This window comes from Choloepus didactylus, chromosome 2 (genome assembly GCF_015220235.1).
Source record: "Choloepus didactylus isolate mChoDid1 chromosome 2, mChoDid1.pri, whole genome shotgun sequence".
Lineage (NCBI taxonomy): Eukaryota > Metazoa > Chordata > Mammalia > Pilosa > Megalonychidae > Choloepus > Choloepus didactylus.
The window spans coordinates 43,170,571-43,197,686 of record NC_051308.1 but is presented as its reverse complement, the minus strand read 5'-3'; the positions used below and the strand labels follow the sequence as shown (position 1 = coordinate 43,197,686).

Sequence of the window (27,116 nt, the reverse complement as noted above, 5' to 3'; positions counted from 1 at the left end):
CCTGAAACTTATACATATATAGCACTTTTTTGTCCTTGGGGTTAGTTTGGAAAGTTTGTTTTATTAGGCAACAGACATAGGAAAAGGTTCAAGTTTTTTTAATAGTTGCATTTAAATGCATATATGAGCATTTCTTTGCAGATAGTGAGACTGAAAGTTCACAGGGAAGTTACCTATTAGATATATGGTCTGTTTCTATGCCCAAATCTAATGCTGAAATGTATAAAAAACTCTCCCAAAATTCAGTGTGAGTTACTTATGCACAAGGGCCATCTGATCGGCCTCCATACAATTATTTAAGATGTTATAAAGAGTTTCTTCCATCTTTCTTATGCTTGGAATAGTTAGATTTTATGACAGCTGAGTCAGAGCCAAAAAATATAATTTTATGTCATAAAATACAACCTTTTCCTTTGGCTGTGGAAATTTATATGTACATATTTATGTACAGATACAGATAAAAATCTTCATAAACAAAGTGGTCCATTTGAGGTGAACTCTATTTAAAGAATGTCATTCCTGATTCTCATAACATTACTGCTATGCTTAAAAAAATTCAGTACCTTCTCCCCATAACTTACCAAATTAAAAACAAATATCCCAAATTGGCATTCAAGCCTCTCCATGTTTTTGTTTTTGTTTTTTTTTTTAAATCTTTCCTGCCTTATCTCCTCTTTACCACACAAATCCTTAACCTAAACAAGACCAGATATATTTGTCACTGCATCCTAACCTTGGATTCTCTTTCAAACTCCACCACTATTTCCATTTGTCAAATCCCCAATCATCCTTTAACTCTCTTCCCAAATGCTACCGCTTTGCAGCCATTCCCCATGTCCTCTTACAAATATCATTTCTCCACTACTTGGATTTCTATATCTCATTACAGCTCTCTAGTGGTATTTGCCATAACTCTACTTTGCTGTGTACATATGGGCACCCTCTTCTTATACTCTCCTTGCCCTCATTGGTTCATAGAATCCCTGAGGGTAGGGACTGGCCTGCCCACCTCTGAAGCACTGCAGCTTCTAATCCAACCTCACAAGAAATAGTTGCTGGGAGATAGGATATTGGGAGGAATAAAACAAGGACTGTTGAATTAAGTAAAAAGGATCTTTTAAAAATGGGTCTTTTATATTACAAAAACATATTTACAACAGGTCACAGGGCACATATGTTAAAGTGGTGATAATCTGATAGCCTGTATGTGAAAATGCAAACGGATAGCCTGAAAGACAAGTGCTTTATGCAAAATCTGTCAAATTTTGGACAACATCAAATGTACAAGAGCAAAGAAGCAGCTAGATTTTCCCACCAAGATAATCAAGAATGAATCTGCATAAATCTGTTAAGAGAAAATTCCAGGAAGACTTCATGACATAGGATGAGAATTGGTTTCCCTTCACTTAGATGCTATGCAAGGCTGCTTTACAGAGGCCTCGAGCAAAAACACAAAGGAAATGCCTACAAACTACACTCTGCGTTGTATACTTTTTCACAGCTGCAGCCACAGTTACCACTCTTACAGGCCCGGATTGCCTTAAACCCAGGCAGGACGTATAAGGACAAATTTCCTTTCCCTTACAATCAAATTCATTCCAATGTGTTGGCTCGCTTATTTTCTGGACTGGACTGGACCAGGTGGAATATCCAGTAATTCTTCACGTATCATCAGAGGAGCCTCGGAAATAGCAACATTCTCAGTTTTTAATGGGGTTGCAGGGGGATACTTTCCCTAGGTGCCATACCAGAAAAAAACTGAAGGACTCCCCACATCGCCAAACACTCCCCTGTCCGGGGGCTGGCGGGAGGTTGCCTCTTCTAACTCCCCTACCCCCTCATCGCCAAGGGAGCCAAGGACTCTAGATAAAAGGAAGTCTAAGGTCATCCAACATTCAAGACAAAGCTTTGGGAGTAAGACAAGTGAATTGGAAAAGTCAACATTATGAGAGGAAAAAGGCTATAGGTAAGCCAAAGAAGCCAGTGGCAAAACAGTCAGAGTTGATGAATAGCTCTGGTGTTCGTGAAGTCTGAGTTTTAATTTCTGGATCTTATCCTGAAAGGGTCTCTAAGTTGAGGGTAGGTGAGATCTGACCTTTGTAAGGGGTAAACCATCCCTGTTCAATTTGTTTCTAATGTTAAGCCACATCATCTAGCCTACTCTGCTGTTCTCCAGAGAGCCTCTCAAGACCCTATCCTGGAGTCCAGGAGTGCGCCCCTTCATCAGCTGGGGCCCCTACGACAAACCCATGGCACACACCCACCCTCAGCGTCTATGGCAGGCAATGCTAATCAATCGTGGCAGCCTTTCATGCACACAAGAAACATAGCGTCAGAATTTATCTTAACACAGCACTCTGAAAAGCAACTGCCAGTTCATCAGAGGGAGTTAGAACCACTGTCACCCTTATGCTAGGGCAATCCCTTCAAAACATTTTAACCTGTCTGTTTGACTTCCAAAATGTGATTACTTCTCATCACTTTGTCCTCCTGCATCCTAGGACTTCAGCTTGCTGATAACCATAGCAAACCATTGCCTGTTTGTCTCCTTTCTTACTCTCATCCTCCTAAACCCAGTCGATGATTGACCACAGTGAATCACTGAGTTTTGATTTTCACTGTGATTTCTCAGTTTCCAATTCATTGCATGATCTGATCTTAAATTTACCCAGGTGATTCCTGGCTTTAGTTTCCTATCTGTTAGGATGAACCCACTTCCACCCATCTTTTCATGAATGGCACTCAGGGTTAGAGAATGGGTGTACAAATCGGTCCAGGAGAGTCTGATTTTTTATCGTTTTCTCCAAATGTGCAGCCATGCAAGCAAGTGTCCTAGAGCTAGGTCCTCATTTAAGAAGTAGGATAGAAGTCAATCACTGGGGACCAGGGCTCAACATGAAATAAAGACTGATTGCAGGGCCTAACTGAAATTGCCCTGGGACTCTACCTACCACACACAGACCTTGAAAACAAGTCTCTGAGTGTGGCTTAAACTCAGGAGACTGTCACACCTCCTCACACCTCACTGTTCACCACCCCACCCCTCTCACCACCCAGCTCACCAAAACAAAAGGTCAGAATTTTGTTATATCACTGTTAAAAGGTCACTGAGTATTGCTGGAGACTATGAAATAGATTGTACTACCTAGTTGATGTTTACAAATTCTGACAAGGATCCACACAATTTCAAAATGTATACACAGACTCATCTATACATTCAAAATTATAGGAACAGTATCAATGAGCCCAAGAAAAAAAGTTTCAACTAAAGGTTTAGAAGATCTCATAAAGAGCAGAAAATTTTCATAGCAAAAAGTTTCTAGCGAGAAGACTTACCTGGATTGGAATTCCTTATACCCCTCACCTGGGACCACAGATTACCCTGAAGCACCTTCAAAGTTTGCAGCTGCTGCTGTCAGCACACATTACCTGTATCTCCCCAAGAGCAGGAAGCAGGCTGAGAAAGCTACTCCATTGCAAAATAGGTCACTTTTTTTTTAAAGAAGTCTGATTCAAAGGTGGAACCAAGATCTCAGAGGGCAGAAATAAGAGCCACAGATAATCATTCCCAGGTGGCAAGACTGAGCACTAAGAAAGGAACTGGTAACATGGCCAAGTCGATTTCAAAATTCCTATGGATCAGTAGCTGCTCTGTGCCTCCCATCCCACCTCCTCCATTTTTGAATGGGAGTGTTTATTGTAGTTATCTTATCCCTGTATTGCCACTATACACCATGTGTTGTGTGTGTGTGTGTGTGTGTGTGTGTGTGTGTGTGTGTGTGTGTGTGTGTGTCAGGGGCAGGGGGAGGGTAGATAACTTGTCTTTTTTATTTCTAAGTCTCCAGATCAAGAGAAACCATTTTCAAGGAACTGCTCCCCAATGAGCCCCATTCACACCTGGACCTAATATAGATAACAAATTCCTGAATTTCAAACCAACACCACAAAGGGAAGTGAGTTTGGGGGCTTTGGTGGGAAGGGTATGACAGCACTTGTCAGGTGGGAAGAATATAAATATTTTGTGACCAGAGGCCAATTTGTGGTTAATTAGAGATGACTGTGAATTCTTGGTACTCCTCCCTTTAGAATATGGACTGGGAAGGAGTGGGACTCCAACACTGTACAGAGATGACTGTACCACAAAAAGTAAAACTGTAACATTTTTGAAATTTCTTATTAGTTTGATATATGAAAGTGCACATGAAAACTACATAGAAGAAAATAAAGTCTAAAAAAACCTCTAGGGAGTAAAAAGTTACCCTGTACCAGGCCTCAAAGGAGTCAGAGGCCCCTCGTACTCTCTGCTGCGTGCTGTCCCTCACAACCCTGACCACCTGCTGATGCACAGGAATTTGGCCAAAGCTGAAAAGCATTAATCCTCTCAGATCAAGGTGTCTAATTACTGGCATACTCTTAGTTTAAGCAAAAACAGGATGGGAAACTTGAGACTTTCTGAACAAATAAGAGGTGTTTTTTCATTTCACAAGGTGATAAATCACAAATTTATTTGCATCACTAATATCTCAGATTTCATTATGAGTATAATTCACTGGACCCAAATTCAATTTATCTGTACCTTTTCAGGAACATTGTTATTCCATAAATGGGTACACACGTCACTTGCAGATCTAAAAGGGTTTTTAGTTACAGTGTCTTCTTTCTGCGAGTGATGTGATGCATGTGGGGAAGTGGACAGCCACTCTCTGCTGCCAAGGGGTCTCTCTGTGTGTCATTGTGAGCCTTTCCTCAGCTTTTAGGAAAAATATGACTGGGCATTTATTCATTCCTGTGTAAAATTCTCCACTCTTGGGGGAAGAGGTTTAGGGTGCTACCTTCTAAGTACTTGGTTTTATGTCTCCCCTACCAGACTGAATAACTTGAGGGAAATGTATTTATCTTTTCACTTTGGATCTTCAGAGCATAACACAGTGAATGCCACAAGGTTGATGCTAAATAAATGTCAGTTGAAATGAAAAGAAACCCATTGGTGAAAGTTCTGGAACACCCTCTCCCTATCTACCCCCATCCACCGAGTTTTAGCAGAATAGAAAGTCAAATTCTGCAAACTTTGGCCTACGGGGCCTTACGTGATCTGTAACCGCCCCTGCCTCACCCCCACTTCCCCTCTGTGGCATCTGCGACACACACGTCCCCTTGGCCCCGTACTCCACCGGTGTCCTCCTTGCTGAGCATTCCAGGCATGTGCCCTCCTTGGCACCTCTGCACTTGCTGTTTCCTGAGGCTGGAAAGCTCTTCCCCCAGACTTCCATAAGGTTGGCCCCTTCACTTCCTTCAGGTCTGCACTCAAAAGTCACCTTCCCAGGGAAGCCGTCCCTATCAACTTACTTAAATTTCACCCTCCAAAACATTTCATATCCCCTCCCTTTCCTTTTGCTTTCCTCCATATCACTAATCATTATCTCATATTCTCTATCTTTACCTATCCACATTGTTCATTAAGTGTCTCTCCACTGGAATATAAGCTCCATGAACCCAGAGACTCTTGTATGTTTTGTTCACTACTGAGTCCCCAGCATGGAGAACAGTGTCTGACACTTGATAGCTGCTCAACATAAATTTATTGAATAAATGAATAAAGGAATGAATGAATACATTGATAGGCTGAATTCCAATCCATGGACTGGAGTAGTTTTGAGGATTTTTCTCATCAGTAATTTTTGTTATACTTAGATGGAAAGGGGAAAAAAAAGACCAAATAAAAGAAAGATTTACTGAGGTGTGTTTTTTCCAGGATCCTGATCTCATACATAGCTTGTTAAACTGTCTGGATTCTATGTAGGCATTATAGATAAAATAGATTACAATAGGTACCTTTCCATTTTATGGGTATAAATATCTTAATTATCTTGAGAGGAACACATAAAGCCATCACCATGGGTAACAGTGATTTCTGGCAGGTCATAACTCTGGTTGTCACCTTATGGGCAAATTCCCAAATAGAGTAGCAACATGATGATTAGCCACTAATTCAACCAAACTAATAACCTCTGATTTTCTGATGTGTCTAAAGAAGTGAGCTCCTGTAGCATCTATTTGGCTTATTGAAAATATATTACCAAAAGTGAAATGTTTTGACTCAAATGATACTTACTTGAATATCACATGCTAATAGCAGAATGCATCTCATACTTTACAAACTTATGGGGAAAGTAATTCCCCATAATGCATCAGTATTTAAAAATCTATATTGTCCAAATATCCTTACTTAATTCTAACTTAGACATTTTCTGTTACAATTCAGACATCATTAGCAAAAGAGCGAAAATACCAAGTCAGTCATCATGCTACTGAGAACGTGGCAGCCCAAATGCTTTCTGCTATGCAGAGACAGTGTGGCTATGGTTACGGCTCGGCTTTCCTCCCCCACTTCCTTGCTACCTGCTCACCTCTTTCACTGTCTTCACCACTGGTGTCTCTGCTGATTCTCTCTCTCCCTACCTTATCCCAGTAGGTATGAAGTTGGCAAGAATCTCTAGTACCATGGGGTTGGAGACAAGTTATAAAATTTGGAATCTTAAGAATTGGACATGTATTAACTAAATAATCCTGGGCAAATTGGTTAACCTCATTAAGCCTCAATTTTCTTATCTGTAAAATTGGGACTTAAAGAATTGCTTAAGGGCTTTTAAGTGCTTTCTAAAACCAAAAATACCATATTTGTGGTAATTATTAATATAAATAACAGCATATAAAGGGGAATATAACTAGAGTTTTAAAACACTGGCTTTGAAGTAAGTCCTAACTGGGTTCAAACCCTGATTCTGGTTCTAAATAGCATTGGAACCTCAAAAAGCCACAACTCCCCTTCTGTGCCTCAATTAAGCTAAGTGTAAGATAGAGATAACAATACTTCATGGAATTTTGTGAGGATTAAATGAAATAAAATAGGTAAAGTTCCTGTGACATATTAAGCAATCAATAAATAGTAGCCAATATTATGATGATTAATAAACCTATTTCCAAGTCCAGCAAGGTGAATTTACTTTTGCTTTCTCTTTACTGAACTAAATGGTATTGAGGCCTTTAACCTTCACTAAATGGACACCTATTCTCTCAACATTTTTGGAGAGTATTTATAGAAAGCATTCTCTAAAATGATTCAGTTTAAAAGGTCAAGTATATGATGTGTATTTAATTCTTCACCAAAAAGTCAAAATTCTTTACGTTTCATCAAGAGTTGCACTGACCCTGTTTCACAAATCTCTTTGTCTCTATGAAATCTACATCTTAAGCATATTCCTAATATAATAATAATAGGCAGAAATTATTTAGTGCTTGCTCATGTGCCAGCTGTTGTTCTATGCATTTTACCAATATTGGCACTTTTAATTCTCCCAACAACCCTGTTCAGTAAGTATATTACTAAATCCATCTTAGTTGTAAAGAAACAGAAAAAAAGAGTTTAAGTGACCAGCCCAAGGTTGCATTGCTAGTAAGTGGCAGAGGGAACCAAGGAATTCAGACGGCCTGACTCTGGAGTCTGGGCTCTTAACCACTACACTAAACTTAATACAAACACTGACAGTCTAACACCTGCATTCAGATTGGCTGTCTTTGTGGCTGTACATTACTGGATAAATGGCCGGTCTATACTTTGCACAAAGTAAGCCTGGCCTCAGAATATACAGTGTCTGTAGCTGTATCTAGTCACGATTGCCAGTGCCAGTCATTAAAATCAATATGACTGGGTCATCAGTCACATGATGCTCAATTCTTATTCTCATCATTAAGATCTAAGAGAGCAAACTCTTGGTTTATTCAAGTTAACAACTGTCCCCTCTGCTCACTTCCAATTCTCCAAAGGAAAAGAATGAAGCACACACACACAAAAACTATACAAAGGGGAAACAATAAACACCTTGGCCTCAATTATCAGCATATTTCATTTATAGATTTCTAATAAAACAATAAGGAATGATTTTTTTCAATTTCAGGATTAGAGTAGAAGAAATTCTCATCCCATGCTGGGTTAATAAAACTAAAATAGCATTATTCATTATTGTGCACAAACTGAGTTCAAACAAGCTCTCGCACAAGCCAGTGTAAAAGGGCTCATATCCCAAACATACAAGGCATTTATAGACTTAGCTGCTATTTCACCGTAGATAGAGGCTGTGTGTGTGGTTAGAACTAAATTCCACACATTCAAAATATTGTTCTATCACTCTGACTCCAAGAAACAGTGGTAGCTCTTAACCATAAATTCCTCCAGGTGTATGCTCTGAAAATAACCCAGAAGTGGACCATGTAAATGTCTGAAACCCTCTCTAGATCTGCTCTGAGTGAATCCTAACCTCCAATATAAAATGAAAAGAAAGAGAGCTAAAACATTAACAGGTCTGGTTATATTTCTTTTGTATCTGCCAACCCTTTTCCCGTGGATTCATTCTAATTTTATTTTTGCATTTGGCCCTACAGCAAAAAGGCATAGCTAGTTTTTTAGAGTGTGGGCTCTGTATTTTTCTTGTAGCTTGGCTGGCTTCAATTTACTTAGGAGAGAATGTGTCATGAGTAAACATTATGTGATTTTTAAAATAACAGAGGCATTATTTGAAACAAAGGTTGGATTGGAAAGTAAATGTAAACTTAAGGTTTAATTACATTTTGTGTCATAACGTAACTTCCCAGCCAGGGATTTAAAACACTCTACAATTGAGCCCCAACTTGTCTTTCTAGTTTCTGTCTTTCACTGTTACTGTTGTGGTAGAAATTGTATGAGCAGTGCAGTCAGTTAGATCATTTACTCACAAACACTCAGTGGGAAAATTTTATGTGTAAGATACAGTAATTGGTAAAAGGGATACAAAAATGAACAAGATTAACAATAATAATAAGTAAATGTCACCCCATTCCTTTGAAGAGCTCACAGTCTGATAAAGAGAAAAACACACAAAAGTAATTATAATACATATATGTAAAGTAATAAACTGTGCTGAATACACAGTGAGACGATGACTCCTGGATTTATCCAAGAACCTCATATTAAGATTGTCTCTAAACCAGTTTTCTTCCAGTGGTTCCTGTCTCCATAACTAGTCTCACCATCCATCCAGAAATACAGGTAACGTCCTGAACACGTTCCTCTCCCTCATATGCCATACGTAATCCTAAATATGTTTACTTCATCTCCACTGGCACAACCCTTGTTTAAAATATCAGCATCTCTTGACTGGACCAACAAGTCTAGAATCATCCACTCAGCTAACCCTCAAACCCTCAAATTCTTTATTCACATACAGAATGAATTCTTTTAAAAAAATCTAATGTTGCCTTCTCTATCTCATTTTAATGGCTTTCCATTCCTCTTACGATAAAAAGACCTCCTTCGTATGGCTTATGAGGTTCTGCAGAGTCTATGCACAGTTTTCTTCTGCCTCATCTCTACCTCATTCTCCCACCCAAGTCTCCACTGATCCTGGTCTTTAGTCAATCTTTTCATATATCCCAAATTCCCTCCTAACAAGGTTTCTGTACATTCTGTTCCCTCTGGCTATAATCCACTTTTCTCATCTGGTTAATTCATCTTTCACATTTCAATTTGAGCACCGCTTCCTCAGTGAAAGCCTCCCTCGCCTACCCCCACACACACTTTCTTACTAGGTCAAATTCTCCTATTACAGGGTAGATTCCTCATGTCTTTTTCTCTTCATAGCATTTGCCCAGCTACAATTCTATATTTGATTGTGGGAATATTTGATTAATGTCTGACTCTGCCATTAGACTATAAGCTCCACAGGGGCAGGGACTATTTTGATTTCTGCACATCATTTAGCTAATGCTTAGCAGTGACTAAAAAGACAGGTATTCAATAGAATTTGTGGAATAAATGAAATGTAATAAGGAAAGAGTGATGAACTCTTGCCTGGAGGAGGGTTGGGATAATGTCACAGAAGAGGAGACAGTTGCATTGGGTCTTGAAGAGATATATATCATTTATCAGGCAGGAGGAAAACGTGAGCAGAGTCACAAAGAAATGAAACAGTCTGACATAGCTCAGTATAACTGAATCTGTGGGTACGATCTGCTTGGGGTGGGGAGAGGGAGGTGGGAATAGTAAAGTGTCAGAAATGAGGCTGGAGAGATTCAGGGACTAAACCACAGAGGGCCTTTTGTGCTCTACAAAGCAATTTGGACTTTTGCCATGGGAAATCACTGAAGGGCTATAAAAAGGGAGTAAAATGATCATCAGATTTGCATTTTAGAAAAATCACTCTCATGGTAGTGTGAAGGATGTCCTTGATAGGTTAATACTAGAAACAGGTTAATATTGGAAACAGGGTGACCAGTTAGAAGGCTATCCCAAAAGTCTGTGTGAAAGATGATGAAGGCATGAACCAAGGTAATAGTAAAGGATTAAATGGACTGGGCAGTTGCAAAAGCTACTTAAGAGATGAAAATGATTGGCAGCAGAGGATAAGGTAAAAGCAAAAATCAAAGTAGACCACTCTGGTCACCTACATGGGTATCTAAGAGGGAAGCATGGCTTTTAACCAAGTTGTGGAGTGCAAGATGAGGAGTCAACTGGTGACAGGCTGAGGGTGAGTGTAAACCCACTGAGATTTAATGTCTAAAAGACTGTGCCGAATTTGGTTATTTTCCAAATCCTTTCTCCTCCTCTTTATATAATAGTTTCAGCTGAGTATATAACCACTTACTATAGTCCCTATTGTCTATGCTCCCTTGCAGCTAAATATGGTCATAAGACCAAGTTCTTGACAATTGAACGTGAGCAGAAGTGTGCAATCTATGTGTCGTACGCTTAAAAGGAAATTGTTTGTCTTGAATTTCTTCTCAGATAACAAGGATCTGGGTTGGCCTTTCTGATGTAAATGAGAGAACACCTTAGATGGTAGGAACATAATATGGAAAAAAATCCTGGGACTCCAAATGTTCAATGAAGTAGACAAGCCAGACCAATCAATCATTCCACTCATTAGACCACCTATTCTGTGAAAAAGAAATAAACTTTACTTACTTTATCCATTGTATTTTGAAGTCTCATTTTTCAAGGAGCTTAGCTTATTGCCTAAATAAGATAAGCTTTCCAGAAGAGATATCCAGTAGGCAACTGTATGCATTGATCTGAATCTCCAAAAAGAGATCTGGACTAACAATGGAGAATTGATATCTATTTGCATATAGGTAATTAACTAAACCATGGGAACAGAATTAAAATAGAAACACTGTGAAGACAGACCTGCATTTGCATCCTGGCTCTACCTCCTATTTAGTTATGTGATTTTGAGTATGTTAATGTCTATAGCCTGTATTATGTAACCCTGTAACAATTAATAACTGTAATAGTAACATTGCTGTGGGAGATAAATCTCTGAATCTCAGTATCTTAACACAATAAAAGTTTATTCCGAATCCATGCAAAGTCCAATTACATAACCATCAGGACCCAGGTTCCTTCATCCTGAGGATTCTCCATCCCCTAGGATATTGAATTCCTTCATTTACAGCCATTTCCATTCCTTATTTCATTGTGGAAAGAGAGCACATGCTTCTTAACCACTTGAGCTGGGAGGAGATATGTAAATTTCATTGTTGAGAACTATCACTTGGCCTCAATTAAAAACAAAGGGGAAAGGGAACTACACCTTCTTGGCAGTCGCTTCCCAGCAGAAATGCTATACAATGCAAATGGTTGCTGCACAAATCTTGGTGAACATCTGCCTCAATAATAATTTCCCCTGCTTGTTGCAAGGATGAAAAGTTATACTGGATAGCATACCTACCAGTATAACATGCATAAAGGACTCTCAATAACGTTAGTTCCCACCTGCTTCCCTGTTAGTTCCCAGTCTTTCTCCACCCTACAAGGACTTTTATTGTGTCCCAAATAAGCCTTATATTTTCCCATTTCTATGTCCTTATCTACACTCTTGCCTTTATATGCAAAACTCTAAGCACATATCTTCTCTTTTTCACTCCACCAATTCCAACTCTACCAATCTTTAAAGATCCATCTCAAAGCTATCTCCTGGATAAGCTTTTTCTAATTCTTCATGGCCAGATTTAATTCCTTTGAACCAACATCACAGTGCTTATAACCTTTTCATTTAACCCTTATCAGATTTTTTTTTTTTTTTTTTTTTTTTGCATTACAACACTGTGTATACTGGTTACCTTTCCTGACCATCTCCTAGCCTAAGATGTAAGGAAAGCTCCCTGAAGGCAGAAACTGCTTAGCTCCCTTTTGTTCACAGCAATTAAAACAGCAAACTGGAGTTTAGACCTTGAGCTTAAGAGACAACACATAGAGATCTGAGATCTCCTCACAAGGAATGAAAAGGTGAATATTTATCCAAACAACTTTGGAAAAGGCAAAAAAAAAAAAACAAAACAAAAAAAAACAAATTCATCTCAAGTACGTACATATTCCAATGATGACTACCTGAATTATTGGAATACCACTACATTTCTTTATTTCACTCTGTATGAAACATGAGGAAGCATGTGTTACAAGACCTGCGTGTGAATAAAGCATGTACTTAATGAACAATAAAGTGACATGTCTTTAAATATTATGATACCTAAGAAAAATAAACAATTTTGAAGAGGCTTCTTTAAGAACTTTCCACATGCTTGAATTGAGGTGGTGATGTGGCAGTCCTCTGAGTAATGTGATAAATGTCAACAACCAAGCTATTTAAACCCATCCATCAGGTGAATATACCATTTCAAATTATCTGCCAAGCCACTTTGTTCTGTTTAGATAGAGCCACTTCCTGAGAAGAAGAAGTAAAAATTAAAAACTGGGGGTAATTGGGCTTAGGTAGCCCACTGACAATGGCTATATTTTCCTTTTCAAAAAACTATCCTGATAGAAGTAGGCAATGCATAGACAGAGGTATTTTTTAGCAAGCAATCTGATTATATGTATCCAGTCAAAGGCTGTGTGTCCCTCAAATAATATGCACCCTCCTCTGTAAAGAAACAGGCATGTGAACCCCACTAGCACTGCTCTTCCCACACCAAATGCTCCAAGATGCCCTCAGAATCCCTGCAGGATCCTGAAACAGCACTTCTGCCTTAAGTATTCCCCATAAGGGGAAAGAAAGATGACCAGAGACACATCCAGGGATGCACTGTGTCCAAATCAAATTCACACCCAATCCAAGACCTCTGAGGACAGCCCAAATCCAGGCTTCAACCAAAGCCTGCCCATTACTTATCCCAGCATTCACTAGGAAACGAGAGCAGTCCTCCCCTAGGTGTTAGGGATTAAATCATGTCCTCCACAAAAGGTATGTTCAGGTCCCACTCCCTGGTCCTGTGGGTGTGAACCCATTTGTAAATAGGGTCTTTGAAGATGGTATTAGCTAAGGTGTGCCCATAGTAAATGAGGGTGAGCCTTAATCCAATGTGGCTGAAGTTCTTATAAGCAAAGGAAAGTGGACATGGAAAGAGAAGCCACAGAGAGCAACCAGAAGCTGGAAGTAAATGGAACCCTGAAGAGAAGGGAGAAGATTTTGTCATGTGAGAGAAAGCCAAGAATCCCCAAGGATCGCCAGCAGCCAGCCCTAGAATGCCAGTCTTCATGGAGGAAGCATAGTCTTGCTTACACCTCAGTTTTGGATTTCTCCTAGCCTCAAAACCATGAGTCAATGAATTCCCATTGCTTAAGCCAACCCTCTGTATGGTATTTGTATTAGCAGAAGGGAAACTAAGACGCTGGGGGCTAGAAGTGCAGCAGGTTTCCATATTTATAACATACTCCTTATCTACACCAGTACCAAGGGTATTGGGTCTTCCAGGGATTACAGCATTTCATTGCATAGGAAGAGTGTGACCCAAAAGGAGTTTTGTAAAGCACCAAACCCAGCAGGTGTTCTTTATACTCATGGTGCTATGATAAGTCTGGAAAACATCACATACCATAACACTCTCTCGGATATTCACAGCACTTATTAGTACATACAGGTTCTGAAAAGTCCTGCAGTGAAGAAACCTGTTGAAACTACTATTTCACAAATTTGTCAAAAGGAAGATTTGGAGGAATAATACCCATTAACATCTTTCCTCAGTAGACTATGTTCCACGCGGTCAGGGATCATGCTGTTTTGCTCACTGCTATTCTTTAATTGCTTAGCAGAGTACTTAACAGTTTTAAAAAACTTGATGAATTAGTGACTATCTCCTGAAAGGAGGTTCCCACAGAACATGCGTTGCAAAACTACATGACGAAAACATTGTACCTCTATGGAATACTTCAGAAGAGGACAACAGTTTGAATTTCTTATTTAAATCCCAATTTGTGAGTTAATTATTAAAAGTGTACTGGCATGTATTATTTGTGGTCCAAAAATCTTCCTCTTGACTATCTTTTCTTAGTGTCAAATTATCCTAACAAAAGATTTCAAAGACGTCTAGTAATTGAGTAACTAGAACAATGGCGCTCAAAATTTACTGTGCATAACAATCTCCTGAAGAGATTATTAAAAATGCTAGTCTCAACATTTTACACAAATAAGCCTGGTCATTCTGATTTAGGCGTTCAGGCAAAACACACTCTAAGAAATGCTGATTGAGAGACACTGTGGTAGAGAAGCCCCAAACTTGGCATCAGAGACCCGAGTTTGGGTTCCATATCTGCACCCTGATCAGTTGTGTGGCCATGAGTGGTAATCTCTAAGTCTCACTTCCTCTCTGCAGGATTCATAATATGTCTATGACCTACCTACCTAGCTACCTACGCACCCACCTCATCATTGTTATAAGGAGAAAGCATTTAGGAAACTCCACCCTGAGAACCAGCAGGTACTCAACACACATTTGTATAATGAAATCACAAATTCAGTTATTTCAACAACCTATAGTATTAAACAAACTCTATCACAGCAAGTTTTCAGCACAGAAAGGCTTTCTGTTAGTTATTTAAAGACTGATAAAACCAGGCTGGGCCAATTGTGCTGTCCATATCCATGTCCATTAGCCTGGCAAACTGTTCAATAGTGCATTTGGCACATGCTGATAGACATGGATTGACCAAATCACAGGGAGGGCCAAGCTCTATGTCAATGGCCACCATAGAATGTCAAAATATTTTCTCTGCTTAGTATCAAACCTTCATAAAGCAGACCTTAAACTCTTAAGTAGGAAAATAGTTACATTTTTTAGCTCTATGTGGATATTTACAAAAGGAAGGTTCTTGTTAATTAAGTATACTCATTAATAATAAGTAACTATTGTCCAAAAATTAGAACACATTGGAATATACATAATGATAGTATGGTACATGGCATGTTCAATTCAGAAGATTCTTCTGGAGCCTGAAGTTCTCAGGGTAGCTATGAATACCGCCCATTTGCACTGTATGAATACTTCCAAAACATTAGGGATTGTGTTGAATATTCCAACTTTGTGGCATATTCTGAAGCTTACCTCTTGGAATAGATCTGATATTTGTTATTACCTGATCTATTTGCTATTGCTACAGTGTTATTTACCTTTTGTGCATAAAATAAGAAAATAAACTCAATGACTTTAAGACTCTGCCTAAAACACTAATGATTAGATTTCCAATTAATGGAATTCTACTATATTTCCTATATATTAACTTATATAGACTTGTTTTGGGGGGTTAGTTTTTCTCACCCTTCTGATTGCAAATTCTTCAACTATCAGTGCTTGCTCCACGGCTCAAGCACTCATTGGGTGGGTATTCAACAAATCCCGTTGGCTCATAGATCTGAGATTAATGACAGCAGCAAAAGAACTTTGAAGAACTAAATACATGTCCCCATGTTCATTTTCTATGTTTGTTATTTGCCTTACTGCTGAGTATTTTGGCTGTGATCTAGTTTCCTTGCCTGTGTTCTATATTAGTAGTCACAAGCATGATTGCTTACAGGTCCCATAGAGGTAAACCAATGAATGAATCAAGCCAAGTTTGGTGACTCAATCAAAAAATGAAAGTGACAAATATAACTACAATATACAAATTCACAGACGCAAAAAGTAGATTACAGGTTAAAAGTTAACAATGGGAAGAGTTTCTGTTTGCTGGTTGGGTGATGGAAAAGTTTTGGTAATGGATGGTGGTAATGGAAGTTTTGGTAAAGTTTGGTAATGAAGGTAGGAGAGCACTGTGAATGTAATTAATACCACTGAATTGCATACTTGAAATTGGTTTAAAATGGGAAATTTTATAGTGTATATATGTTACCACAATAAAAATTAAATTAAAAAAAAATGGCAGTGATTTCTCAGCTCCAACTGACTGATGGCAGAATGGAATCCAGTGTGTCAGGAGTAGTCTGGCACATAATCTGCACTCAATAAATAACTGGTGAATGAATTAATAGATATTCAGATTTTCAGATGAAATATCTAGATTTTTAAATGTAAATAGCATAATGTAGCAGGTAAGAACTTGAACCCTGGAACCAGACTGCCCGGGTTCAAAATCCAGCTCTACCTCTTACCAGCTTTGTGAGCTTGGGCAAGTTATATAACAACTCCATGACTCAGTTTTATCAACTGTAAATTGAGGGGAAATAGTAATACCTAACTCATAGGCTTGTTTGAGCATAATTTTTTAGACATTTTTAAAAATCTTAGGACAATACCTTCTCCATTGTAATACATAAATACAAAAAAACAAACAAACAAACAAACAAAAAACATGGTAAAGGAAAACTTTGCAGACCAAAGAAAACCTGACTGCAAACTGCTCTGCTAACATTAGTCTGTCTTCATTTTTATAACTAACCTATATTTGCTCAAGAAATTGCACTCTAAAACTTCAAAATGCCTTATAAATATAGCCCATATTTAGATAACATTTTCACATGTATGGTTTCCAACATCCACCATAACCATGTGATGACGATGTTATTCTACAGACGAGGAAACTGATTTTCCTCCAGATCCTACAGAGCTTGTTGAGGATGACGACCGTGCAGGTCACTCACTGGTCATGTAGAAACACCAGACATGGACACTCAGGATGTCTTCAACGGTTTGACCACTAGCAGACAACATAAATGGCAGATCCAGGAACCAGAATGGACAGAATCAGAGGTCTCTACATCAGTATGCATTTCACCATAGGCCTTCTTGTTCAATAAATAATCAAATAAAGATTTTATTCAAACCCCTCTGGGTTATTTTTTAACAATAAATTAATTGTCCCTAAAGCAACCAATTTGAGATAATGAGGAAAGCCTTTATATTAAACAATTTCCATTTATATCCTTTTATTAATTTTTGTTTTAAAAATGTTCTGTAATAATTTAATTTCTTTTCTTTCAGAATCCAAGCACTTTCTCCAAGGAACTCTACAAGCATATCACCTGACTCCACAGGCTTGTTCGTGGCTGTGTGTCAGAAACGGCTATGTCAGGAACACCGTATTAACCTTTTCTTTTATTTTCCGGGTTGTTGTTGGTTTAAGGCAGATTCTTAATGTTATTTAAACACAGGAGACTATTTAGAATTTCTTGGTAGATGAATTTGATAATAATAATTTAAAAGAAAAAAAAAACTGTCATCTTGAGATAAAAGATCTCATTCATTAGGGTAGACATCTTATCTGGATAGCTCAGGACTTCTTGGAAGAAAAAGGTCAATGTAGCACTAGCTGATTCCTTTTCTTGAACAACAGCAGTAACTTTAGTTATTCCCTGATAATCTGTGATGATAAAGTTGATATTTGGGCATTATAGAAAAAAGTATTCTCTTTTTTCAGAGTTTTAAATTTTTGTTTCATTTGGTATTTAACCTGTGTCTTCTCACGAATGAGAAATGCACCTATTGTTAAAAAAGAATTACTGCTAAATTACATTCCATCAAAATTTAAAACTTTGTCTATCACAGGACACTATAAAGAAAGTAAAAAGACAATTCACAGAATGAGGGGAAATATTTTCAAATTATATATCTGATAAGGGTCTAGTAGCCAGAATATATAAAGAATTCCCACAATTCAACAACAAAAAGGCAAACAACCCAATTTAAAAATGAGCAACGTATATGAATAGAAATTTCTCCAAAGAAGTTATATAAAAGGCCATAAGCACAGAAAAAATGCTCGACATCTTTAGTCATCAGGGAAAAGCAAATCAAAAGCACAATGAGATAACATTTCAGAGCCCCTAAGAAGGCTAGCATCAAAAACCAAAAATAACAAGAATTGGCAAGGATATGAAGGAATCAGAACCCTCATACATAGCTAGTGGGAATATAAAATGGTGTAGACCCTGTGGAAAGCAATTTGGCAGTTCCTCAAAAAGTTAATCATAGAATTATGATAAGATCCAGTAATTCTATTCCTAAGTATACACCCAAAATATTGAAAATATATGTTAAAAAAAAAACTTGTACACAAATGTTCAAAGGAACATATTTCATAATGACCAAAAAGTGTAAAAACCCAAATATCCATCAACTGATGAATGGATAAACACAATATGATATATACATACATTGGAGTATTATTCGGTTAGAAAGAGGATTCAGTACTGACAAATGCTACATACAAAATGGACTGACCTTGAAAATATTACATTAAGTAAAAGAAGTCAGACACAAAAGCCACATGCTAAATGACCCCAGTTACGTGAAATGTTCAGAATAGGTAAATCGATGAGACAGAAAGCAGATGTTGCCAGGAGTTGGGGGAAGAGGAAATCGCGACTGACTGCTTAATGGGTACAGGATTTCCTTTTAAGGTGATGAACATGTACTGGAATTAAATAGTGGTAGTGGTTGCACATGTGAATGTAGTAAAAGCCACTGACCTATGCACTTTAATATGCTTAGAATGGTGAATTTTATGCTAAGTAAGTTTAACCACAGTAGGAAAAAAAAGAAATTATTGCCAATTAAGGGCTGAAATCTCCAATAGGAGAAAAGAACTTTCACACACAAAATCAAAATCAAAATCAAAATCAAAACAAAGGATCTTCACATACAAAATCATTTCACATAATATATCACTAAAATGGTTTTAGGGAGGGAAATGCTACATCTATAAGATCAGGGGCCAATAAGTTGCCCTTTTTTCTTTATTTCATTGTGCCATTTATTATTAACTCTTTGCTCTTAAATGGCATTTTTGGTTTTTCAGTTTGCCAGTAGAAAATTCAACTTTTCTGATGTTACAGCTCCGTTTCCAAATGTTCCCTGTCAACAACTTAGCCAATTTGGCCATCACTGATTAAGGAACATGTGCGGAAACCTTTCCCTTTATATATTATATTAATATGTTTAATTAAAAATAATAGAATAATAATGATAGGTAAGATGAGGTATATCATTCATCATAAATCAGTATTTGAATCTCTAATTTACAGGAGATAAATGAATCAGAAACAATGACGCATCTGATAGCACAAATAAAGAACACTGAAAAAAAAATTAATTAGCTTCTCCTAAAGAAGAAGACATATAGTTTCTTCCAAAAAGAAATGTCTTTTCTAGTATTAAAATGTTTTTGGTGACAGTAAATACAGCTTATAAAAATGAGTCAGTAGAATATACTATGTGCCCCAGACTAATTAAACTTTCCGGTCAACTGGGTTGTGCAGGGGGTGAAAGTTGGAAACTTTTTAAAAGGTTGAGAAAAAATTTCATTTAGATGCATACTTGCTAAGCAGTTGACGGCACATTCAGTTAGATCAGAGAATGTAAAGAGCATAACAGAGTTACATAGAAAAATCTGAGACTAAATCCAGTTGCCAATGAATTCCAAAGACACAATTTCCTGAAATTATGTTGCATATAAGAGCTATGATTTTTAAAATCCCAAAGAAATTTTCTACTTAAAATGTTTTTTGTCTTTTATAACATGTCTATCGAAATGTTTATTCAAACAGGCAGGGGGAAAAATGAGCTAATATTTGAATAATTCAGGCTAAGAAAAAAAAAAAAAAAGCAACACCTCCCTTTCCTCTCAAGTATATGGCTAATTCAGGTGAAAGCAAATGCAGTTTTAGCCAGAACTACTTGGAGAATTGTGGTAGGAGTAATCCTGTCCCACAGAAGTTAAACATATCTGGTTCATGTGCTGTTATTATAAGGAAATTTGAGAAATATAGAAACCAAAACCAACCCGTTGAAGGTGAACAAGAACTTGATGAAAATAACTGCTTTTATTTTGTCAAAATTAAGTGAGATAGGGAGGGCACAGTAGACTTTGCAGGTAGCATATGTATTCAATGGTCAAATTCTAACAATGCTCCACCGGAATATAGACCTAAAATAGTTACATAAGCTGAAACCTCTATCCACTTAATGGTGGTGGGGAATGAAGTTTAAACTGGTGAGACACAAGTGGAAAGCATCAAGTTAAGACAATCCCTTGAATAACACTCAGTTCTTCTGTGGGATCTCCCTACTCCTCTCCTTCCTGCCATTCAGGTTTCAGGCCTCAGCTTTTTGCCCAGATGGGTAAACTTAATGACCAAATGAAATCTTGGAAGGAGACAGTATTCAACTCCTGTAATCTTTCACCTCTCAGTAAGAGAAGCCTTTATACAGGAGAAAATACAGGTTAAGAGAACTTCATTGCTGGACCCCTGGGGATACTGACACAAGCATAGGGGCAGAGTGGCAAAGCAGAGAGTGAAAGGACTTCCTCCAGTTTTTACGAAAAGTTTGGCCACTGCCTTCATCCTTTCTCTTGCCTGTGTACTTTGGAGACACACTTTCACACATGCAGCACAGTATTTCTTTATTCCTGCCAAACCTGGTGACAGTGGTAGAGGAGGCCAGGGTTGGCTTTAAGGCCTTTCTAGTCCGGATAGAGAAAGCAGGATGGCAGCAGAGGTATGGGAAGCAGTGGCTGACAAGGCAGGAGCTGGTATACTCCATTGTGAAGTTCTGGGTTCATGAAACTCTCCCAGTCTGGGACGGTTTCAAGCTAATCATTTCAGCCCTGGCATGGGATTTCGCTGCTCAGGGCACCAAGAAAAGCATGATCCAGGGACTGCCTGTTAAGGATTTGTGTTCTAATTGTTGCTAAAATGGTGACCACCATTTATAACCACAATCTAAGAAGGGCAAGGCCTGCATCAAACCCCTCTCATCGCCTCCTCTCGGAGCTTACAGGGCACAGACCTGAAATTTTGGTAGAGAACAATCCCTTTTCTTGCCAATATTTAAGAGTTTCCTGAAAACTTGAGCTACTTGGAGAGAGTCGAATTTCTCCCTCCCTTAAATTGATCTGAAAACAAATAGGCCTCTCGGTTCCCTGCCTCCCACTCCCACCTCCATACCCATCTCCCCCACAGAATTTGTTCTCTAGTTTAGTCTTAATTGTGGAAATGTCACCTTTGTTCGCGCTGAGGATGAGAACCTAGGGTTTTTTTCGGACCTAGAACCCTGCCTAGCGGGCGAAGCCTCGAGGGTAGGGAGGCCACGCAATAGAGGCCGAGCGAAGGACAGGTTCAAGTAATAGTCTGCAATAGGAGGAGATAAAGAAAGATCAGAGCGGCAGATCCGCATGGAGGGCTGAGACACAGCTCAGGGCCCCAGCAATTAAATTTTAACTCAGTGAGCAGAGGAACCTCCCGAGTTCTGTCATCCCGTCGGAGGCGGGGAAAAGCCTTCCTGGTTACCAAGACTCCTAACAGCAGAATGATTTAGACTAGCACTCTTTGCACCAAAATCCTGGAGCCTGGAGCACCGGGCACACCCCCAGGCTCCAGATTTTATGCCAAAGTAAAATCCTCGAGGTTGCTGAGGGAGCATTCGGCTCTCTCGGATTTTTGAACAGCACCTGAGCAATGCATGTCGTAGAAACATTGGGGACGTGGTATTTGGAGTTGGTTAGGGTCGGCGGCTGCGGAGGCTGAAAGCTCTGGCTTGCGGTGTGAGGGAGTGGGGGTAGGGGATATTCTTGGACTAACTCCTCTACGGTGAAAAGATCATGTTCCTTGGGGGGGGGGGCGTTTGAATGGGAGAGTATATGGGAACTCTGTTTATTGCATATTTTTTCCGTAAATCTACAACTTCTCTAATAAAAACAAATTTAAATCTTAAAAAGAGAGAGAGAGATCATGTTCTTTGCAATGAGAACAAGGAAGAAAAACAGCTAGCAAGCTGTCATTCTTTTCGACCGTGCCTTTCTCTTATCGCATCTTTTCTTTCTCTCTACTTCGGTCTTTCTAACTTTGATCCCTTTTTTCCTTTCTTCCTGTCGATTTTAACCTTAGGACTTAAAAAGTAGACGAACAGTTCAGATAAACCTTCGACTGGGGAGGTGAAAGGCATTAATTGTCTGGAAATGGGATGAAGGGAAAGATGCTAAGACACACCGCGAAGCCCCGAACCCGACGTTTAAGAGCCAATACCACAGGTTTCCGGCTACAAAGTTTTACTAGGTTTGAAATCCACCTATTGTTTCGCATTCGGCCCTGGGAAAGCGGCAGAAACTTGCTTGACTTTTAACTTGACAGTTACATTTTTGAAAGCTGTTTTGGACCTGCCGGGGTGAGAACCCGAGCAGCGCAGGGCCAGGTTTGGGCGGTCGGGTTCCTGTCCGAACCAGACAGTCCCGGTAGTGTGAGCTCTGGAGGGAAGCGGGGACGCAAGCTGCAAACAGACCGTACCCCTCCCCCCGTTTCTGTGACCGGGGTCTCTGGGTGCACACACCTTGGGAGTAGATCCCGTCGCTGTGGCACTAACCCAGACGGGCGAGGTCTTCGCTCCCCACTAGTCTATACGCATTGGCCGCCTTGGTGCTTTGGAGATGCGGCCAAAGTGGGAATTCTCACTGTGACATCCACTGTGGGAGGAGAAATGGGTGGCGGGTAAGAAGCTAATCATTACGCGCGCGGCGACCGCACAGGGCGAGGTCGGAGTTCTCCCCCCACTGGCTGCCAACATCTCCGCCTCACGCTGGGACTCCTATCTTCAGCTAGACGGATTCGAGCTCTAGGTTATTTTCAATAACAACCTTCTCCTCACCCCACCCCAAAAAGTCAGGTCACGGCTAAGGCGGGAAAGAGCAAGTTGACCCTTCGTGCTCAGTTCTCGAGCCCGCCGCCAGCGCCCACTAGAATGACGGCCTGGCCGCTTCTCGGCGCGCAGCCCTTCCCCCGCGCCATTAACGCGCGCCGCAGCGCTCCTCTAGCCGGGTGTTAGGAGATTGTCTCCATCCTGCTCTGCTCCCCTCCCCCCCTTGACGTTTGATATCTAAAACACAGAAATGTCGTCTGTGGCTCTGGCATTCAGAAAAAGAGCACAAGGTCAAGGTCCGTGGACTGCAGCGATCCGCTTGCTTCTTTGCCCTGGGCGCAAAGGGGTCCAGTACGCAGCCGCGGGGGGCGGGAACAGGAGAGCGACGTCGCAGCGCCCAGATTTACCTCGAATTGAGGGACTGAGTCACTGACCCCTTTTCCGGCCAGCCCTAGCCCCAGCCCACATCTTTCTCTCATTTCGGCTTTAGACGGTTCGGGGATTTTGATTAAATACAGATTTGTACCCGCATCGAGAGGGATGGTTGCAAATGGCTAGGCTTCACGTACACTGCGGTCCCATCCCGCGGTGGGAGCCACGGCTGATGGAGAGGTATAGATCTGGGCGCGCCTCTTCCCCACCTCCAGCGTGCAGGTCCGCGCTCCGGACAGGCTGGGTCACGTCCCCCACCCTCACTGCGGCCCGCGTAGTTTTCTACTTTATGAAACACACACACCCACATCCACCCCGCCTCCCACGTAAAGTCTTCCTCTTTTTTGTGCCCAGATGCAAACTCAGCTGGAAGTTGAGAGCAGGGTCAAAGAGGTGCGAGAAGGATAAGAGATGCGCGGAAATAGAGGATGAGGAGGGAGATCAAAAGCGAGGGGGATAAAGAAAGAAATTGAAGAATTAGAGGTCAACGGGACGGTAGGTTGAAGATTGCGCGCGGGGAGCAGGCGCAACCGCCGTGGAGCTACTGCGACTCCCCAGCGCCCGCCCGCTCTTCCGCCCGCGTGTGCCAAGCGGGGTCGGGCAGAGACTTACATGACTGCAGAGTCGCTCTCTCAAATACTACGAGTGGGTTATTTCGGGGGCTTCCCGCAGTCTCTCCCGGTTGCCTACGGCATAAGTGCAAGAACAAAACAAAACAAATCACGGGATTCAACCCAGACCTGCCGCTCAGCGCCGTAGGGACAGCTCTCACTTTTCACAGGAAAGCAGGCGCGGTGACTTGGGCTGCTGTTTATAGCCTATAAATAGCGAACTTTTAGACTGAATCAACTAACAAATGAGAGTAGCGGGCGTAAATTTGCGCAGTATTCCCCCTTTTTCCCGGAAGACCCGACCCCCCACTCCTACCACATCGCGACTTTCCAAGCAGAAGTTGGGAGCGCACAGATTTGGAGAAGGGGGCGGAATATTATTTTAATAATTCTTAACATTTTATTATAATTTACAGTAGTTGGAGTATTTTTGCTAGGGGTGGGGGCATTGAGGGAAAAAGCCACTGCGTCCCTCTCTCCGATCCTACTTAACGCACCAGTCTTTGTTACCTCCTAACCCGCAGCTACAGGCACTGGCGGAAGCAGGCAACGGCACGGGAAAGCCACGCTCCTGGGGGTTGCTTGTAGAACCAGGGAGGAGCAGGAGGAGAGTCCCGAACCAGGTTTCCCCAGAGAGTTGGGAGAGACGCGGGAAATAGAGCCAGGGTTGGGCATTAAGGGCTTGGAGATGGGGGGTGGAGGCGGTGAGGAAGATACCTGCAAGAGAATTTAGGTAATCTCTAGTTTGGGAGGAAAAGTGCCAATACAGGGTAAATACAGATGACATGAAAGGGTTCCTAGAGTGCAGATTTTCTTTCCCAGAGGCTCCAATAACCCTCATGTGCTAACAAATCCCTCTCTCGGCAACTTTGCTAGAATCCTTCAGCCCTGGCTGGGATCAGCAGAGCAACTGCGCATACTGGGATTTTGTCCTCTTTTGAGTGGGGGTACAAGCTCTCGGAGAGGTACGTCTCCCGGGAAGTAGCTTCGAGATCCTCCTCGCCAGCCCCCAGGGCCGGACGCCCCCTTGCCCACTCACACCTGCCCACCGAAAGACATCTACTTGACTGCGAGTTCTGAATGTAACTCATCGTCCACCCTCCCGCTTTCCTTTGATCAGGGGTCGGATTGTGGATGGTTGTGGATGGTGATTGGGTTAGTTCGGGTTTTTATCTTCATTCTAGGTGCTTCCTCAAAAATAAAACCTTAGGACAGTAGACACTCCCTTCCAACCCCAAAACTCCCCAGTTCAGAGCGTTGCTTCGTCATTTATCATTTTTTCTCACACAAACTAAGGTCAATAGAATGGTCAGTAGGAATGGGAAGAAGGTTGGAGAAATTGAGGACGCAGCTGAAGCCAAGAAGTACCGGTGAGGAGGGTCCGCTGGTGAGAGGACGTTGCACTGCTCCCCTTTGGAGGCTCAATTTTTCACACAGTGCCCTAGAGGTGGTTCCAAGCCCTCCAAATAGGCCTAAAGACGGCCTCTACTTGGGGAGGGGGCTGGGGGGGAGGTGGAGAGTGGGAAAGACGACGGTGGTGCTTTTCCTTTATGTTGTCAAATCACCGCCCAACATTATCAGCCGGTTCCCTGTATACGGAAATGTCAAATGCCTAACCCTTACCCTACTCTCTTTGGCCAAAGAGAATCCCAAACGCAGTTGTTTAAGGGCGTTGCTGCCCCATTCGCGCTTCTCCTAACACTGCTCTCCGCTAGTTTCCTCCTTGAAAATGCAAAAGTTATTTTGTTTTCCTCAGAATCCAGCTGGGTTTGGAAGGGGCGGAAAAGTCAGGTGTGCTAAAGGAGTTACAAAAGACCGTTCTCCTGCCGGATGTGCCCACCGCCCCAGGCTAGGCGCAAGCTGGTGTGCGCGCGTCATTTCCAGCGCCCGCGAAGCCCGCGCTCTTGGCTCTGGCTGATGGCGGCACTTTCCCTGCTTTCCCAAGGGCCTCCGAGCGGAGGGTGCAATCCGGCGGCCCTGGCTTGAAGCAAGTTTAAAAGTGCTGGTTGGACAGAGCCTGGGCGTCCCAGAACACACCTGTCTGGCTTGCGCGCCCAGTGAATACATACCTGTCCCGGCCTTCCTGCTCCAATTGCTTACCCGGCTGGGGAGCCCAGCTCGGAGCCCCGCGCCTCTGGCGGAGCCCTCCCGGGGCCTTCCCCGCGCGTTCTAGCTCTTGGGGCAGCCCGGCCTGATGTGGGGAGGTCTCTCGCGGGCCATTGGCTTGGGCCGCTGTTCGGGACCGGCTTCTAGGATTTCTCCCAGGCTTTGCGGCCCCTTTGTGGGCAGAGGAGAGAGGGTCCAGGCCAGCGTTTCACCTTATATCCGCCCCCCAGCCACAACCGTCCTCTGTTTCCCCCACGTCCCGCCCCCAGGACCCAGGCTTTGACACAGTAGTAACTCCGCAAAATAAAGCGGGTTGGAAGACCTCCTTGTGGGCCGAGTGTGGAGGTCAGGTGGGAACTGGCGGCGTTTCATGAAGGTTCTGGGTGTTCGTACTATGGGAACAGGCCTGTGGGGACAAATGACAGAAGCACAGGCAGCGTCTCCGTGGCTGTCTTTAGCGCTAAGTTCACGTCTATTGTTTTCTGCCTCGGGGAAAGCTACCCAGCGTGATAGATCTTTTTAGATCCCATCATTGGAAGAAAAATCCTGGTGATAACGATTATCTCCCGCTCTCCCTATCTCTCTATCGTCCCAATCCATCTCCCTCTCGCTCCAGTCCCTCAGGGAGAGTGGGGGCCTGGCGGGAAGACGGGGGCCAAGCCGTTGTCCTCGAATGAAGCGGAGGGGGAGAGGCACTAGACCACCTCATCCGTCCCTTTCCGCTCTGGGCTGGGGAGAGAGGACACGGTGGGTTTCTTTCTCTGCAAAGCCTTACGCTTCTTGCAAATGATTTTAGTCTGGTGCTCTGGTCTATCCATATACATTTCCAATCTCATGGCTCATAAACTATTAGCAAAATGGTTTCATTATTCACCTTCTGTATCCTACAAAAGGGAGAAAAGAAGGGAGCAGCAGGAAGGCAGAGGGGGTTGGGAGGGACAGTCGTCGGACACTAGTTAACAGTGATGCCGCGCGTGGTTAAATCATGGCTCAGACTGCCTTCTTCAAGCTGACACTCAACAAATCTGGTCCGTT

At 41.6% G+C, this 27,116-nt stretch overlaps 1 protein-coding gene across 1 annotated transcript in view; it reads right to left on the bottom strand.

Moving 5' to 3' along the window:
• ESRRG (estrogen related receptor gamma) overlaps positions 1 to 24,134 on the bottom strand; it is a 654,513-nt gene extending 630,379 nt beyond the window's left edge. The window contains exon 1 of the mRNA XM_037823731.1: positions 23,977 to 24,134. The gene's annotated coding sequence lies outside the window, so the exon portion shown is untranslated. The remainder of the gene's footprint in view (positions 1 to 23,976) is intronic.
• Positions 24,135 to 27,116: the final 2,982 nt, after the last annotated feature.